This window comes from Felis catus, chromosome C1, assembly GCF_018350175.1.
Source record: "Felis catus isolate Fca126 chromosome C1, F.catus_Fca126_mat1.0, whole genome shotgun sequence".
Lineage (NCBI taxonomy): Eukaryota > Metazoa > Chordata > Mammalia > Carnivora > Felidae > Felis > Felis catus.
Window position 1 is genome coordinate 212,566,697 of NC_058375.1, and position 19,727 is coordinate 212,586,423.

Here is a 19,727-nt window from a genome sequence, read left to right on the forward strand (position 1 = left end):
TCCCCAGTCTCTGTCCTCTCTCCACCCGCGAAAGCAGTTCCCTACCCTCCTTGGCTTCTCGCTCCCCAAATTCACCTCTGCGCGCCACATACCTGCTGAATTCTGTGGTTCAAGTTGTGCAGATTGTTGTGTGAATCCTCCATCAGTTTTCTAGGTGTGTAGGATGGTTTAGCGTTGGTCTGGCTGGATTTCATGGACACGAGGCACACAAAATGCTTCCGTGCTGTCCCGCCATCTTGGCTCCTCCCCTCTCGTTGGCTCTATTATTTATATTTCCTCTGATGTTACCAAAATATGGTCAAAGATGGATCTGAAGGGACCTGGGTGGAATTCTGATTCTCTTCATTAAGCCAATGTTAGCAGCCTAGGATGTGGCACTCCATGTTTTTCCCAAAATTTGTTCCAAACTTGACACACAAATGAGAGATTTTTACTACTTTGATCTGTATAAAAATGGGGTCATAACATATTAATCTGAACCTGATGTTTTCATTTATCAGTAGAATTATGCCCTTCATTCCAAATTACTGGGAATAAATAGCAACATACCATTTCAAAGTATGGATTTGCCATAAGCTCCTCTGCTATTCAGCTGAACGGACAGTCAGGTTTTGGGGGTAGTCTTTATGGTTGTATTTTGCTACAAAAAATGTGTCAATAAAGACTTTCATACTTGTAGGCATCAATAAATATGGATAATTATTTATGTTGATAACCAATAAATATTGACCAATGTCTTATGCATCTCAGGTACTTAAGAAAACTCAAGGGACAAAACAGACAAAATCCCTGTGCTTGTGGTATGTATATTTTGTGAGAAGACAGACAATAAACACTAAATGAAATAAATAAGTAATTCAATACGTTAAAGAGTGGTAAGGACATGAATAAAAATAGAGCTAGAATAGGGAGTGAGTTGGTCAGAGCAGGCCTCATTTGAGAAGATACCATGAAGCAATTCCTTAAGGAGATGAGGGAATTAGTTCACCACATGGATGTCTGGACAAAGAACGTACTACACAGAAGAGAGAGCCAGCACCAAGTTTCTAGGGTTGGAGTGTGCCTGATGTAGTCAAGAAACAGCACAGAGTAGGGTGGGGCCAGAGAGGGTTGAGCTAGGGAAGAGGAGAGAAAGGCTGTATCATTTTAGGTCCCTTGAGCACTGTAAGAACCTGGCTTTTACTCTGAGGGAAATGGGGAGCCACTGAACGTTCTGGAGTTTCTACAAGATGCATATTGTTTTCATTTCCATAGGCTAGGTTCCAAAAATGACTGCTGAGTTAATCTGTAGTATACCTTAAAATTCATAGATTATTGCCAGATCCTTTCTGAAATGGCTTTAGCAATTCAAGCTCACACCAACAAGGAATGTTTCTCTGAATCTTCTCCCACACTGCAGCATCACATATAAAATTCTGTCTGCCACTCTAACTACGAAGAAATGGTTTCTCACTGGTGTTTCAGTTTATCTGTATTCATATGTTTATTGGACATTTTCATTTTCTTTTCCCTAAGCTACGTGTTCAGGTCTGTTTCCTTTGGGTTTGTCAAATGTTATTATTAGCCTGGAATCTTTGTGTATCAAATGAATTAACCCTTTCTCATATGTGTTGAAAATACTTTTCTACATTGTCTTCTAATATCTGTATTGCTTTTTTTTTTTACATTTAAATATATTAAATCTTCCTCCACCTACTTTACATATTTTTTCCTGGCTTGACTCAGATATTCATTCTATCATGTAAGTTTCTGTAGAACTACTTTATCCAGTTTCAATGGAATTACAAACTGCAAATACACCACACTTACACAATAATTTCAGAAGGATTGACATTTTTAAATTACTGTGTTTTCCTAATTGGGGGTGCCTTATATATCTCTTTATTTAGATCTTGTTTAATTTCCTTTAATAGGATTTTATGGTTTTCTTCATATAGGTCTATACGTTTGAAATGTTTATAAATATACATGCATTTTATTTGCTATTGTGTCTGGAGTATGATTTTATTTCTTTTAAATTTATATTGTTCCAAATAAAATCTGTAAGTTTTATATATCTACTTTTTAAAATTCATACATGTTGGTAAATTCCTTTTCTAGTTCTTATAGATTTTGCTTTTGTTCTCTAGGGTTTCTATGTATATAATTGTAAGACATATAATGTTGTATCTCATGTTCATATTTATACCAATGACTTAATTTTCTTACCCTATTGCCTTGGCTAAACCTTCTAAAAATATTTATAGGTAAGCAACTTGTCCTTTTTTTTTTCCTATTTAGATGACTTCACCATTTCAGTATTCACTGTAATGTTTGTTCTTTCTGGAGGCTTTATATTATAATAGCATCTATCTATTTCATATAGTTTTTATAAAAATAGCTACTAGGTTTTACCAATTCCCTTTTAAGATAATTTAGGGGTATATTTATATACTTTCTCCTTTTATTTGTTGATGTACTGAATTATATAAGGATATTTCTTAATGTTGAACCATCTTTACTCATTTTGTTATCTTCCTTTTCCTCCTCTTTTTCTCCTTAGTAAAGTAGTTCGATGTTTTTTAGGCTAAAATTTTTTTATTATTGATCATTTTTTAAATTTAAGTATAATTAACATACAATGTTCTATTAATTTCAGGTGTACCCACATGTGATTGATGTACTGATTCAACAATTCTACACATTACTCAGTGCTCATCACCATGTGTACTTATCACGTGTCACCATATAACATTATATAACACCATATAACAATGTTATTGCCTATATTCCCTTTACTGTACTTTTCATTTCTGTGACTTATTTATTTTATAGCTGGAAGTTTGTACCCCTTAATCCCCTTTATCTATTTTACCCATCCCCCAACATACCATTCCTCTGTCAACCACCAGTTTGTTCACTGTATTTAAGAGTCTGGTTTTTTTTTGGTTTTTGGTTTATTTTGTTTTGATTTTTAGATTTTGCATGTAAGTGAAATCATATGGTATTTATCTCTTTGTGTCTGACTTATTTCACTTAGCATAATACTCTCTAGGTTCACCTATATTGTCATGAATGGCAAGATCTCATTCTTCCAAAAATTAAAAACAGAAATACCGAATGATCCAATAATTCCAGTACTGGGTATTTACCCAGAGAAAACAAGAATACTAATTCAAAAAGATAAATGCACCCCTATGCTTATTTCAGCATTATTTACAATAGCCAAGTCTTGGAAGCAACCCAAGTGTCCATTGATTGATGAATAGGTAAAGAGGATGTGGTGTATAAATATAATGGAATAGTCCTCTTCCTCTATTTTTGAAATAGCCTCTAACCACAAGGTCTATTTCATCTTTGAGACTCAACATAGTACTTTTTATTTTTCTTGTAAAATCTCTGGGCAGTTTATTTTCATTATGTTGCAGTCTGTTTAGCTTCTACTTATTATAACTTATTGAGACTTCTTTTGTGTCCAAGATTATTATTATTGTTTAAAAATTTTTTAACATTTATTTATTTTTTGAGAGAGAGGAGAGAGAGGAAGAGACAGAATCTGAAGCAGGCTCCAGGCTCTGAGCTGTCCGCACAGAGCTCAACATGGGGCTCGAACTTAAGAACCTCAGGATCATGACCTGAGCTGAAGTTGATGCTTAACTGACTGAGCCACTTAGGCGCCCCTTTTGTAGTCAAGATTATAATCCATATTGATACACATTCAAGGACATTGGGGGAAAATGGTGTGTTACTTGTTTTTAGGTCACAAGATTAAATAATAAATTATTCTTGCTAATTTATCCAGAGCCTGTATATTTTGATCATTTTTGGAATATGTGAAGAGTCAAAAATCAGAGGTGAATTGCTTTTCAACATCCATAAAACATTTGTTTCATTATTTGTTTCTTAATTTTTGCTTTGCTATGATTATGAATACCATTATTTTTTGTTTTGTTTATATTTGAATACCATAACTACCTTTCTTTGATTTTACAAATTTTGTGTCACTTTGTCTTTTTTGTATCTTTTCTTGGATTCCATTTTTGATCTGTGTGTTTCAATATTATCCTTTTTTTTGCATTTCCATTTAATATTTTAAATATATTTTTCATATGGGTATTTTTTTCCTTTTTTAACTTTTAGAACTCCTATTGTTTTCCTTGTTTGTTCTCTCTGAAAAATGCAAGGTGTGTTTTCTTTTTTTTTTCCTTTATTTTTTAGTGTTCCATAGGGTTTTATAGAGTCTGATTTCACTGAACCTGTAGTTTCTAGAATAATTTTCTGCAGGTAGATACTGTACTCATTTTGTTAGATTAATACTGTATTTCACATTTTTTGTGCTATTGTAAATGGTAGTATTTTATGTTATGTTATTTCATTTTATTTTAAAGATTATTTATTTCTGAGAGAGAGAGAGAGAGAGAGAGAGAGAGAGAGAGAGAGAGAGAAAACACAGCAGGGGAGGGGAAGAGGGACTGAGGATCCGAAGCAGGCTCTGCACTGAGAGCAGTGAGCCCCACATGGGGCTGAAATTCACAAACTGTGAGCCAAAGTTGGACAGTCAACCAACTGAGCTACCCAGGTGCTCCTGGTAGTAGGTTTTTTTTTTTTTTTTTTTTCAAATTCCAATTGTTCATTGCTGGTATACACAAGAGCAGTTGATCTTTGTATATTAACCTGTGTGCAGTGACCTTGCTATAGTTACCTATTAGTTCCAGGAGATTTTTTTTTTTTTTTTTGGCAATCTGAGATTTTCTACATAAACAATTATATAATCTGCAAATAAAGACAATTTCTTCCCTCCCAAATTCTATACGTTATTTTTTTCTTCATCGTCTGCACTAACTACACCTTTTAATAAGATGTTGAATAGGAGTGGTAAGAGAGGACATCTTTGCCTTGTTCCTGATCTTAGGGAAAAGTGTGCCAGTTCTCTCCAGCATGATATTAGCTATAAGTTTTTTTTGTAGAAGTTTTTTGACTTCATGTTGAAGAAGTTCCTCTCTATTTTTAGTTTACTGAGAGTTTTTACATGAATAGGTGTTGGATTTCATTAAATGACTTTTTTGTGTCAGTTGATATCATTCAAATTTTCTAGTTTAGCCTGTTGATGTGTTAGATGAGTATACTGATTGGTTCTGAATATTGAATGAGCCTTGCATATCTAGAATAAACTCCACTTGGTTGGAGTTAATTTTTTTGCATTGTTGGATGAGATTTGCTAATATTTTCTTGAAGACTTTTGGATGTATAGTCTGAGAGATATTGGTCTGTAGTTTGTCTTTATCTGGTTTTGGTATTACAATAGTGCTGGGCTCATAGAAGGAATTAAGAAGTGTTCCCTCTGTTTCTATTTTCTGGACAAGACTGTGGCGAATTGGTACCATTTCTTCCTTAAATATTTTGTAGAATTAGCGAAAATACCTGAACCTAGTGCTTATCTTTTTCAAAGTTATTAATTACTGACTCAATTTTTTAAAAAGTGAACATAGGTCTATTCAAATTACCTCTCTTTGTGTGAGTTTTGTGGGTTTCTGTTTTTCTAGGATTTTGTTCATTTTATTTGACTTATCAAATTTGTGGAGATACCTTTGTTTATAGTATTCCTTTGTTATCTTTTTAGCATCCATGGAATCAATTGTGTGATCCTACTTTCACTTTGATATTTTGTGTCTTTTCTTTCTCTCTCTTTTTTTCTTGGTTAGCCTGGGTAGAAGGTTATCAATTTTCTAAATCATTTCCAAGAACTAGCTTTAGGTTTGGTGGAATTTTCTGTTATTTCCTATTTTCAATTTCATTGATTTCTGCTCTAATTTTTGCTGCCTTACTTCTGCTTTAGGTTTAAATTGCTCTTTCTTTTCCAGTTTTCTAAGTGGAGAAACTTAGATTATTAATTTTGAATCTTTCTTGTCTTCTAATATATGCATTTAATAGAATGCATTTCTCTCTAATCATAGCTTTTTTTGCATCCCACAAATTTTGGTGAGTTGTCTGTTCATTTTTATTTAGTTCAAAATATCTCTAAATTTTTCTTGAGATTTCTTTGATCCAGGTGTTATTTAGAAGTGTATCTTTAAATCTCCGAGTATTGGGTACTTTCTAGCTCTTTCTGTTATTGATTTGTAGTTTAATTCCTGTGTTGTCTGAGAAAATACTTTATGATTTTTATTCTTTTCAACTTTTTAAGATGTGTTTTATGGCCTACTGTGTGCTCTGTCTTGGTGAGGGTTGTTATTCTGCGTGATTTTGGGGAGTATGTGTATTCTCATACTCCAACAACAGCAGTAATTCTGCTGTTGTTGGATGCAGTATTATAAAAATGTCAAATAGATCAAATTGTTTGGCAAAGATGTTTAGGTCAATTACATTCTTATTGCTTTTCTCCTGCTTGATCTATTAATTACTAAAAAAGGGCTTTTCATGTATCCAACTGTAGTAACAGATTTGTCTATTTCTATTATCATTTTATCAACTTTTAGCTTCCATAATTTGATGTTTTGTGTTTAGGGAGATATACGTTAAGGATTGTTATGTCTGCTTGGAAAACTGACCCCTTTATCATATGAAATGCTCTCTTTCTCCTTGATAATTTTTCTTGTTCTGAAGTTTTTTTGTATGGAAATAATGTGGCTACTCCATCTTTTTTGTTTGTTTGTTTGTTTATTAGTGTTAGCATGGTATCTCTTTCTCCATTCTGAACCTGAGTCCTTTATTTATGGGTTTTTCTGGGTGACAATACTGGTTTTTCTGGGTTGGGTCTTGTTTTTGCAGTCACTTTGACAATCTCTGCTTTTCTTTTTTTCTTTCCAAGTTTTTAATTAATTTCCAGTTAGGTAACATACAGTGTAATATTAGTTTCAGGTGTAGAATTTAGTGATTCATCACCTACACCCCGCGCTCAACACAAGTGCCCTCCTTAATACACATTGCCTATTTAACCCATCCCTCTGCCCACCCCCCTCCAGTAACCATCAGTTTGTTGTCTATAGTTAAGAGTCTGTTTCTTTTCTTCTTCTTCTTTTTTACCATTTAATTTAATTTATTTTTTAAATTTACATCCAAGTTAGCATATAGTGCAACAATGATTTCTGGAGTAGATTTCTTAATGCTGCTTACCAATTTAGCCCATCCCCCCCAATAAACCCTCCAATAACCCTCTGTTTTTTCTCCATATTTAAGAGTCTCTTATTTTTTGTCCCTTCCTGTTTTTATATTATTTTTGCTTGCCTTCCCTTATGTTCATCTGTTTTGTCTCTTAAAGTCCTCATATGAGTGAAGTCATATGATTTTTGTCTTTCTCTGACTAACTTCACTTAGCATAATACCCTCCAGTTCCATCCACATAGTCGCAAATGGCAAGATTTCATTCTTTTTGATTGCCAAGTAATACTTCATTGTATATATATACCACATCTTCTTTATCCATTCATCCATCGATGGACATTTGGCCTCTTTCCATACTTTGGCTATTGTTGATAGTGCTGCTATGAACATTGGGGTGCATGCGTCCCTTCGAAACAGCATACCTGTATCCCTTGGATAAATACCTAGTAGTGCAATTGCTGGGTCGTAGGGATAGTATTTTTAATTTTTTGAGGAACTTCCATACTGTTTTCCAGAGTGGCTGCACCAGTTTGCACTCCCACCAACAATGCAAAAGAGATCCTCTGTCTCCGCACCCTCACCAACATCTGTTGTTGCCTGAGTTTTTAATGTTAGCCATTCTGATAGGTGTGAGGTGGTATCTCATTGTGGTTTTGATTTATATTTCCCTGATGATGAGTGATGTTGAGCATTTTTTTTCATGTGTCAGTTGGCCATCTGTATGTCTTCTTTGGAGGAGTGTCTATTCATGTCTTTTGCCCCTTTCTTCACTGGATTATTTGTTTTTTGGGTGCTGAGTTTGATAAATTCTTTATAGATTTTGGATACTAACCCTTTATCTGATATTTCATTTGCAAATACCTTCTCCCATCCTGTCAGTTGCCTTTTACTTTTGTTGATTGTTTCCTTCGCTGTGTAGAAGCTTTTTATTTTGATGAGGTCTCAATAGTTCATTTTTGCTTTCTTTTCCCTTGCTTCCAGAGACATGTTGAGTAAAAAGTTGCTGCAGCCAAAACAAAAACAAAAATTCATATAAAGTGATACAACACTTTAATATAATACAAAATAATAAAGAAAATACATAATATAAAGAAAAATAAATTAACCTGCACTTACGTTTGAAAACCTTTGTGGCTGGTGTGAGGAAACAGGAGAGAAGAGGGTTTGTGTAGGATGACTTTCATTATCACTAACGGAATCACTGCTATCTATTTGTTCAATAGAATCTTTTTCTGCATGGGGGCCATTTATATGCTCTCATGGATGTTGACTACAGTAAAGTATTAATAAATTCTTGTCATATACCATATTTAATGTAACTGGCAATAAGGCAGCAGAGGAAAGGGTCTACATCCACAGGCAGCCTGACCTAGAATGAAGCAAATCATTCCTGAGCTTACTCTTATATGGAAAAGCAAAAGACTGTCCATAGGTGCTTTGAAGTGACAAAAACTGATACTAGTGCCAGTTGTGGGCACCTTCCAACATTCTGAAAAATCACTGATTTCTGCCAAACACTGTGGCCTGAGACTGAGCATCTGAGCATGGGAGACGATCACCCACGAGCCCTCAGAGAGAGAGAGAAGAACCACTGGCTCAGTTGTGATCACGTGATGTTCAGCATCATGTACTACTCATATTGCAGGCCATTGCTTGTTTATCAAGTTAAAATTTATTAGAAACATTTGCTCGTCTTGTGGAATACTCACAGAACAAGTTACTCGCAATCCAACGTTTTACTATATATGTGTTAAGTCCATCTGGTCCATTGTCATTAAAGCCATTGTTTCCTTATTGATTTTCTGCTTACATGATCTGTCCATTGATGAAAGGGGGGTAGTTAAAGTGCCCTACTGTTATTGTATTATTATTATAAATGAATTCCTTTATGATTGTTATTAATTGTTTTATATATTTGTATTGTTTCATGTTCGGGGCATAAATATTTACAATCATTAAATTTTCTTTTTGGGGGGCGCCTGGGTGGCGCAGTCGGTTAAGCGTCCGACTTCAGCCAGGTCACAATCTCGCGGTCCGTGAGTTCGAGCCCCGCGTCGGACTCTGGGCTGATGGCTCAGAGCCTGGAGCCTGTTTCTGATTCTGTGTCTCCCTCTCTCTCTGCCCCTCCCCCGTTCATGCTCTGTCTCTCTCTGTCCCAAAAATAAATAAACGTTGAAAAAAAATTAAAAAAAAAAATTTTTCTTTTTGGATGGTCCCCTTTATTATGATATAGTGCCCTTCTTCATCTATTGTTACAGTCTTCGGTTTAAAATCTAATTTTTCTGATTAAGTATTGCTACTCCAGCCTTCTTTTGACTTCAATTTGCATGATAAATGTTTCTCCATCTCCTCACTTTCAATCTGCAGGTGTTGTTAGGTCTAACATGAATCTTCTATAGGCAGCATATAGATGGGTCTTGTTTTGTTTTTTATAGAGCATTTAGTCCATTTACATTCAGAGTGATTTTTTTAATCAATTAATTTATTTTTTTAAGTGTATATACAAGTTTGCTAGCATATAGTGCAATAACAATTTCAGGAGTAGAATCCAGTGATTCATCCCCTACATATAACACCCAGTGCTCATCCCAATAAGTGTCTTCCTTAATGCCCCTTGCCCATTTATCCCATCCCCTCCCCACCCATATCCCCTCCAGCAGCCCTTAGTTCTCAATATTTAAGAGTCTCTTATGTTTTATACCCTTCACTGTTTTTATATTATTTTTGCTTCTCGTCCCTTATGTTCACCTGTTTTGTATCTTAAATTCCACAAATGAGTGAAGTCGTATGATATTTGTCTTTCTCTGTCTCACTAATTTCATTTAGCATAATACACTCTAGTTCTATCCGTGTTGTTGCAAATGTCAAGATTTCACTCTTTTTGATTGCCAAGTAATACTCCATTGTATCTGTATACCACATCTTCTTTACCCATTCATCTGCCAATGGACATTTGGGCTCTTTCCATACTTTGACTATTGTCCATAACACTTCTATAAACATTGGGGTGCACGTGCCCCTTCGAAACAGCACACCTGTATCTTTTGGATAAATACCTAGTAGTGCAATTGCTGGGTCATAGGGTAGTTCTATTTTTAACTTTCTGAGGAACCTCCATATTGTTTTCCAGAGTGGCTACACCAGTTTGCATTCTTACCAGTAGTGCAAAAGAGATCCTCTTTCTCTGCATCCTCGCCAACATCTAGTATTGCCTGAGTTGTTAATTTCAACCATTCTGACAAGTATGAGGTGGTATCTCATTGTGGTTTTGATTTGTATGTCCCTGATGATGAGTGATGTTGAGCATTTTTTCATGTGTCACTTGGCCATCTGAATGTATTCTTTGGAGAAGTGTCTGTTCATATCTTTTGCCCATTTCTTCACTGGATTATTTGTTTTTTGGGTGTTGAGTTTGATAAATTCTTTATAGATTTTGGATACTAACCCTTTATCGGATATGTCATTTGCAAATTTATTCTCCCATTCCTTTGTTTGCCTTTTACTTTCACTGATTGCTTCCTTCACTGTGCAGAAGATTTTTATTTTGATGAGGTCCCAATAGTTCATTTTTGCTTTTGTTTTCCTTGCCTCCAGAGATGTGGTAAGAAGTTGCTACAGCTGAAGTCAAAGAGTTTTTTTTCCTGCTTTCTCCTCGAGGATTTTGATGGCTTCCTGTCTTACATTTAGATCTTTCATCCATTCTGAGTTTATTTTTGTGTATGGTGTAAGAAAGTGGTCCAGGTTTATTTTTCTGCATGTCGCTGTCCAGTTTTCCCAGCACCATTTGCTGAACAGACTGTCTTCATTCCATTGGATATTCTTTCCTGCTTTGTCATATGGCCACAAAGTTGGCCATATGTTTGTGGGTCCATATCTGGGCTCTCTACTCTGTTCTAGTGATCTAAGTGTCTGTTTTTGTGCCAGTACCATACTGTCTTGATGATTATAGCTTTGTAATACATACTGAATTCCAGAATGGTGATGCCTCCAGCTTTGGTTTTCTTTTTCAGGATTGGTTTGGCTATTTGGGGTCTTTTCTGGTTCCATACACATTTTAGGATTGTTTGTTCTAGCTCTGTGAAGAATGCTTGTGTTATTTTGATAGGGATTACATTGAATATGTAGATTGCTTTGGGAAGTGTTGACATTTTAACCATATTTGTTATCCCAATCCATGAGCATGGAATATTTTTCCTTTATTTTGTGTGTGTGTCTTCTTCAACTTCCTTCATAAGCTATAATTTTCAGTGTATAGATTTTTCACCTCTTTGGTTAGGTTTATTCCCAGGTATTTTATGGTTTTTAGTACAATTGTAAGTGGAATCAATCCCTTGATTTCTCTTTCTGCTGCTTCATTATTGGTGTATAGAAATGCAACCTATTTCTGTGCGTTGATTTTATATCCTGCAGCTTTGCTGAATTCATGGATCAGTTCTAGCAGGGTTTTTTTTGTGAAATCTTTTGGGTTTTCTATATAGAGTATCATGTCATCTGCAAAAAGTGAAGGTTTGTCTTCCTCCTTGACAGTTTAGATGACTTTTATTTCTTTGTGTTGTCTGATTGCTGAGGCTAGGACTTCTAATACTGTGTTGAATAACAGTGGCAAGAGTGGACCTCCCTGTTGTGTTCCTGACCTTAGAGGGAAAGCTCTCAGTTTTTCCCCATTGTGATGATATTAGCAGTGGGTCTTTTGTACATGGCTTTTATGATCTTGAGGTATGATCCTTCTATCCCTACTTTCTTGACAGTTTTTATCAAGAAAGGATGCTGTATTTTGTCAAATGCTTTCTCTACATCTATTGAGAGGATTATGTGGTTTTTGTCCTTTCTTATATTAATATGATGTATCACACTGATTGATTTGCAGATATTGAAGCCAGCCCTGCATCCCAGGTATAAATCCCACTTGATCGTGGTGAATAATTTTTTAAATGTATTGTTGGATCCATTTGGTCAGTATCTTGTTGAGAATTTTTACATCCATGTTCATCAGGGAAATTGGTATATAGTTCTCCTTGTTAGTGGGGTCTTTGTTTGGTTTTGGAATCAAGGTAAGCTGGCCTCATAGAATAAGTTTGGAAGTTTTCCTTCCATTTCAATTTTTTGGAACAGCTTCAAAAGAATAAGTATTAACTCTTCTTTAAATGTTTGATAGAATTCCCCTGGAAAGCCTCCAGCCCTAGACTCTTGTTTTTTGGGATATTTTTGATTACTAATAATATTTCTTTGATGGTTATGGGTCTGTTCAAATTTTCTATTTCTTCCTGTTTCAGTTTGGTAGTTTATATGTTTCTAGGAATTTTTCCATTTCTTCCAGATTGCCAATTTATTGGTATACAATTGCTCATAATCTTCTCTTATTATTGTTTGCATTTCTGCAGTGTTGGTTGTGATCTCTCCTCCTCTTTAATTATTAATTTTATTTATTTGGGTCTTTTTCTTTTTGATAAAACTGGCTAGGGGTTTATCAATTTTGTTAATTCTTTCAAAGAACCAGCTCCTTGTTTCATTGATCTGTTTTACTGTTTAGGTTTTTTAATTTCGGTAGCATTGATTTCTGCTCTAATCTTTATTATTTCCTGTCTTCTGCTGGTTTTGGATTTTATTTGCTGTTCTTTTTTCAGCTCTTTAAGGTGTAAAGTTAGGTTGTGTATCTGAGAACTTTCTTCTTTTTTTTAGGAAGGCCTGGATTGCTATATACTTCCCTCTTATGACAGCCTTTGCTGCATCCCAGAGGTTTGGGACTGTGGTATTATCATTTTCATTGGCTTCCGTGTACTTTTTAATTTCCTCTTTAACTTCTTGGTTAACCCGTTTATTCTTTAATAGGATGTTGTTTAGTCTCCAAGTATTTGTTGACTTTCAAAATTTTTTCTTGTGGTTGATTTAGAGTTTCATAGTATTGTGGTCTGAAAATATGCATGGTATGAGCTCAATCTTTTTGGTACTTGCTGAGGGCTGATTTGTGTCCCAGTATGTGATCTATTCTGGATAATGTTCCATATGCACTCGAGAAGAGTGTGTATTCTGCTTTAGGATGAAATGTTCTGATTATATCTGTTAAGTCCACCCGATCCAGTGTGTCATTCAAAGCCATTGTTTCTGTGTTGATTTTCTGCTTAGGTGATCTGTCCACTGTTGTAAGTGGGGTGTTGACGTCCCCTACTATTATGGTATCATTTTCAATGAGTTTCTTTATGTTTGTGATTAATTGATTTATATATTTGGGTTATATCAGGTTGGGGGCATAAATGTTTACAATTGTTAGATCTTCGTGTGGATAGACCCCTTAATTATGATATAGTGCCCTTCTTCATTCTCTTCTTACAGTCTTTATTTTAAAGTCTAGATTGTCTGATATAAGTATGGCTACTCTGGTTTTCGTTCAGTGACCATTAGCATAACAGATGTTTCTCCATCCCCTTACTTTCTGAAGGTGTCTTTAGGTCTAAAATGGGTCTCTTGTAAACAGAATATAGATAGATCTTGTTTTATTTTCCATTCTGTTACCCTATGTCTTTTGGTTAGAGCATTTAGTCCATTGACATTTAGAGTGAGTACTGAAAGATATGAATTTATTGCCACTGTGTTGCCTGTAGAGTTGGAGTTTCTGGTGATATTCTCTAGTCCTTTCCAGTCTTTGTTGCTTTTAGTTTTTTTTGTTTTGTTTTGTCTTTTCTCCCCTCAGAGAGTCCCTCTTAAAATTTCTTGCAGGGCTGGTTTAGTGGTCACAAACTCCTTTAGTTTCGTTTGCCTGGGAAACTCTTTATATCTTTTTCTATTCAGAATGATAGCCTTGCTGGATAGAGTTTTCTTGGCTGTAGACTTTCCCCGTTCAGCACATTGAATATATCATGCCACTCCCTTCTGGCTTGCCAAGTTTCTATGGAGAGATCTGCAGCTAGACTTATGGGTCTTCCCTTGTAAGTTAGTGACCTCTTTTGTCTTGATCTGCTTTTGTTCATTTTGATGAGAGTTCTCTGTGCCTCCTGGATCTGGATGTCTGTTTCCTTCCCAGATTAGGTCAGTTTTATGCTATTATCTCCTGAAATAAATTTTCTCCCCCCTTTTCTCTCTTCTTCTTATTCTGAGATTCCTATGACATGATGTTATTATGTTTGATGGAGTCACTGAATTCCCTAAGTCTCTTTTTGTGTTCCATAATTCTTCTCTCTCTTTTGTTCAGCTTTATTATTTTCCATTATTTTATCTTCTATATTACTTATTCATTCCTCTGCTTCTTCCATCCTTGTGGCCACTGCATCCAGTCTGTTTTGAATCTCAGTTACTGCATTTTTTATTTCTGACTGATTATTTTTTAACTGTTTCTTTTTTTTTTAATATGAAATTTATTGTCAAACTGGTTTCCATAAAACACCCAGTGCTCATCCCAACAGGTGCCCTCCTCAACGCCCATCACCCAGTGAGGTTCTCCCTGATGTCTTCCATGCTTTTCTTAAGCCCAGTGAGTATCCTGATGATTGTTGCTTTAAATTCTCTGTCAGGTATATTACTTATATCTGTTTTGATTAGATCTCTGGCTGAGACCTGATCTTATTATTTCATTTGGGATTAATTCCTCCATTTTGACATCTTGTCATCTCTGTCTTCTTCTCTGTGTTAGAAAAGCTGCTTATGTTTCCTGCTTCTGCGAGTAATGGCTTTATGAAAAAGAGGTCATGTGGTATCCAGGGCCTGGTGCTTCAGGAAGTGTTTCTGGTATGTGCTGCATGCACTCTGCTGTTGTGTTTTGGCTGCTGTATCCCTCAGGCCGGGCATCTGCAGAGGCTCTCCTTGCCTGCAATGGGCAGTGTTTGGTTCTTGGTCAAATCATAGCAAGTTTTAACGAGGCGTGGTCTGGTCTGCTTGTTAAATGGGACCTGATGCTACTTACACTAGAACTGAAGCCTTGCAGAACAGTCTGGTCAGGAGATGTGGTGTGGGCAGGGGTTTCTGCTGGTCTTCTGGGGAAGGGCCCTGCCACGCTGGGACTGAGGCAAACTTGACCAAGAAGGGCAATACGAACATAACACAGGGGTGTGCGATCTGATGTAAGCAGGCTAGGCAGCCCGTGTCAGTGCTGTGCTGTTTATTAAAAGGTGGTTCTGTGTTTATGCTGAGGTGCAGGGGAGGGAAATGGCACCAGCCAACTGCTTTTTCCCCAGAGAGGGGTCTCCATGTTTGCTGCTCTCAGGAAAGCACTCCCAGAAGAGTGAATATTCTCCCCCTGTGCATTCCAGGCATTTTTCACTGTTTTCATGCTGTCTGCCACTGGGTTGCTTGCCTGCATTCTCTCCTGGAGCAGCACATTTCCCGCAGGGCTCTATCCCAGCCAACCCTGCTGACTTTTAAAACTCCGAACTTTGGGGAAGTGCTCTGGTGGGGGCCTACACTGGTCTTCTGGGGTAAGGTGTCACCACACTGGGACTGAAGGAGGTTTGGCCAAGAAGGGCAGTCACACCTTCTTGGAGTGCAGGGGTGTGGGACTTGGAGCAGGCAGGCTAAGCAGCCAGTGTTGGCATTGAGCTGTCCGGGTCAGGTGGTTCTGTGCTTATGCTGAAGGGCGTGGCGGGGTGGGGGATGGAAATGATACCTGTGGGCAACTTTGTCCCATGGAGGGGTGTCTCTGTGAATGCCATCTCTCAGGGATGTGCCCCAAGGAGGGCGAATAATCTCCCCACTGTGTGCCCAGGTGATCCTCAAGTTGTGCTGTCTGTCCCGGTATTGTTTCCCTGCCTCCTTTCCGGGAGCAGGGCAGTCCCCTCAAGGCTCTATCCCAGCCGTGCCCAAAGACCTTTAAAACTCACTGGAGTTCACTTCAAGCCCCATTGGTTGCAAGAACTCACTAAAATCAGCCCCTCTCTTTTCCCCAGCCAACGGTTCTGAGGAAGTATTCTCCTTGTGCTCATCTCTGTGTGCTCCTCTCTCACTTTCTTTGCAACCAGGGCTTTCTCCCCTCTGCAGCATCCCACCGTCCCTTTCTCCCCCAAACCATGTCTCCACACTTCCTACCTTCTTCACTGTGGCCTCTTCTCTCCCTCTACTTGTTCAGTGTGTTCTGTCAGCCCTCAGGCTGACTTGTTGGGTTTTCAGAATGATTTGTTATCTAGTTGTGTTCAAGGGACAAGATGAGCCTAGGGTTCTCCTACTATGTTACCGTCTTAGCTCCTGCACCAACAATCTCTGCTTTGAATTAGAACGTTTACACCATTCATACTGAAAATACTTATTTACATATTTATTAATATCTACCATCTACATTATTGTTCTTTTATTCATTACACTTGCTTTGTTTCTTTTTTCCTTCTTTTTCTACCTTGTCTGGTTTTAAGTTAGCATTTTATATGAGCCCATCTTATCTTTTCTATTAATATATCAGTCGTACTTGTTTTCTTTAATTTTTTTAATGTTTATTTTTTGAGAGACAGAGCATGAGTGTGGGGGGCGGGTGGCAGAGAGAGAGGGAGTCACAGAATCCGAAGCAAGCTCCAGGCTCTGAGCTGTCAGCACAGAGCCTGATGTGGGGCTCAAACTCACGAACTGCGAGATCACGACCTGAGCCGAAGTCGATGCTTAACCGACTGAGCCACCCAGGTGCCCCCTAAGTGCTTTTTTTTTTAAGATTGGAAACAAGACAAGGTAGTCCATTCTCCCCACTTTTCTTCAACATTGTGTCTAAACTCCTAACCATTACAATAAGAAAGAAAAAGAAATAATTGTTGGGGGAAAAAAAGTAAAGGGGTTTTACTTGATTCTTTATTTTCTTTAAAATCCAAAAGAAATATATAAATACATTATTAGAATACAAGAATTTAGCAGGCTTATAAATACGTGGTTAACGTTTTTGAAAATTAGTTTATTCCCATACAATTATAACAAGCAATTTAAAAAGCAATACCATTTAAAGCAATGCCAGTTTTAAAAAAGCAATATCATTCTTAGTTAAGAGTAAATTTAATGAGAGATGTATATGACTTCTTTATGAAATCTATAAACATTTCTAGACAAAATTAAAGAAAACCAAATAAATGGAGAGCTATACAGTGTTAACAGATTGTAGTTCAATATCATTAAGATATCAGTTGTTACCAAATTTATCTATAGGTTCAAAGCAAACCCTATAAAAATCCAAAAGGCTTTTCTTGTAGAAATTGACAAAATGATTTTAAGAGATATATAGAAAGCCAAAAGACCTGGAAAAGTCAAGACAATTTTTCCCAAATTGGCTTCAAGATTTTCTATAAGCTACACTGTGTAAGCCAATATGCTGTTGGCATAAGGATAGACAAATAGATCAGTGGTGCAGAATAAGAAGTCCAGAAATAGACCCATGCCTACATTGTAAGTTGCTCTGTGAATATTTTCATTAACTTGTGATAGGCAAAGATTTCTTAGTACCTTAAGGTTTTTACCACAGAAAAAAAGTGATGGATTTGGCTTCATCAAAATTAAAAATTTCTCCTCATCGAGCCAAAGCATAGGAGACTGTTAAAAACTGAGAACAAACTGAGGGTTGATGGGGGGTGGGAGGGAGGGGAGGGTGGGTGATGGGTATCGAGGAGGACACCTTTTGGGATGAGCACTGGGTGTTGTATGGAAACCAATTTGACAATAAATTTCATATATTGAAAAAAAAAATTTCTCCTCACCAAAACACATGGTTAAGCAAATCACAGACTGAGAGAAAATGTTCATAATACATAAATCAAACAAAACAATTCTTTCCATAATATGAGACAAGCTGCTACACATCAGTAAGTAGTAAAAGATAACTCAACAATAGAAATCGGTCAAAGACTTGAACAGACACCTTAGGAAACAAGATGCATAATTGCCAATGAATGTGTGAAAGTGTGCTCAACATCATTAAAGTAATACAAATTAAAACTATCTAAGATACCACATCATACACATGAGAGTGGCTTAAATTAGGAAAACTATATCTAATAGGCTCTAAAAAACAGTTTGGCAGATTCTAAAACAGCTAAGCATATTCACACCATGCCGCACTCCTAGTTATTTACACAAGAGAAACGAAAGCATCATGCCGTAAAAAGATGCCTACAAGAACAGCAGCTTTCTTCACACAAGTCTCAAACTGGAATCAATCTGAATAACCATCAACAGGAAAATGAATAAGCAGATTGTGATAGGTCCACACAATGGAATACCTTCAGCAACAGAAAGGAACAGACTTCTATTCATCCAACAGCATGGGTAACGAGCAAATGTCAGGCACAGAGCATACATGATGTATGATTATTCCATGTACGTGAAATCCGGTAACAGGCTAAATTCGCACATGGTGATGGAGAGGTCAGCAATGTTTGCCTTTGAGAGGTTGCCTGGATCCAGGGGGTCAGCTTGCAGGTGGAGAGGTTAGACGTACACTGTTCTATTTGCCATTTTTAAATTAACACGTAAGTTTCCAGCACCATCCCTTGTGATCTCCACTGCCTCTTCAGGGTTCTTCAGGGCAAACCAGTTGTTTTTCTGACCTCTGGGAGCATCCTTCACCTACAACAGCAATTAGCCCCCCTCTGCCCACTTTTGTCTACGGATTTTGATGGAAATCTCTCTTGTTCTCATTGCCCAACGATTCTCCTTGCCAGTGTGAATCCAATTTCTTTATTATCATTTTTAGCAGGGTTTTTAATAAAAGACAAGACACATGCTTCTTTTCAACCTGCAGTCTTTGAACTGAAACTTGTTTTTTCAGGGATGTTTCACAATAATGTGACATCATTATTCCCTGAGGCACGCTAAGTACTGGGAAGTGGCAATGATTCTCTTCTGGTTTGACAAAGAAAGCTTCTGAGTCTTCATGATACAAGATGTTGATTAAAACATTATTATCAGAGCAATAAAATGATCAACTAACAACTGGAATTACAGACTCCAGTTTAAAATTAATTTCACAGGAAACATCAGTGATTTCTGAAATTCAGGTGCCTGAAAAGATTCACTAGCGCAGACAGATTTATATTAACACAAAGCAGGGCAGATGTCCCAGGAGAAATGTTTGATATTCTTGTGAAATTATCAATTTATACTGTGTCATATCATTATTAACCACATCCTATCCTTTATAAACTAGTTTTATAATATTAGCAGGATGGCATTTCTCTTAACAGCTCTACATCAGAAAGGGGACAGCTTGTTTTTTCTTTCTGATATTATTTTTCTCTTAGTTGTTAGTTAGGAAGTATTTTCAAGGTTAGATTTTTAGTCCATTGCTTTCTTTTTTTTTCAAAACTGTTTTATTTGAGTGTGGTTTATTCCATTGCTTTTCATTCCTCTGTTCACTATATCTCAATTTTGTTTAAATTTAATTTTTTTAATTACAAAAATATTTCAGATATGTGAAGATATCTTTACAATGGCTTTGATCCAGACGGACTGGAACAGACTTTTTCAATCCTGCATTTAAGTCTTTCTTTTTTTTTTTTCTTTTATTTCAGTCTTTCTTAACCCTCATGCTTTCTTCATAATATCTTTGCTTATTGCTTTAATTCCATGTATCCTGTCTCTACTCGGGACCACTTAACTTATATACGTTAGTTTTTCACAGCTTATCCTTTATATATAAATCTTACAGCCACTACAAACATCTTGGAAATCTCGATGACCGTTTTCATATGGTATCC

The 19,727-nt window shown here is 36.6% G+C and overlaps 1 protein-coding gene across 4 annotated transcripts in view; it reads left to right on the plus strand.

The window, feature by feature from the left end:
* The window catches only part of SP100 (SP100 nuclear antigen), a 99,538-nt gene that overhangs the window by 21,856 nt on the left and 57,955 nt on the right, over positions 1 to 19,727 (plus strand). The gene's annotated exons all lie outside the window — the stretch shown is intronic.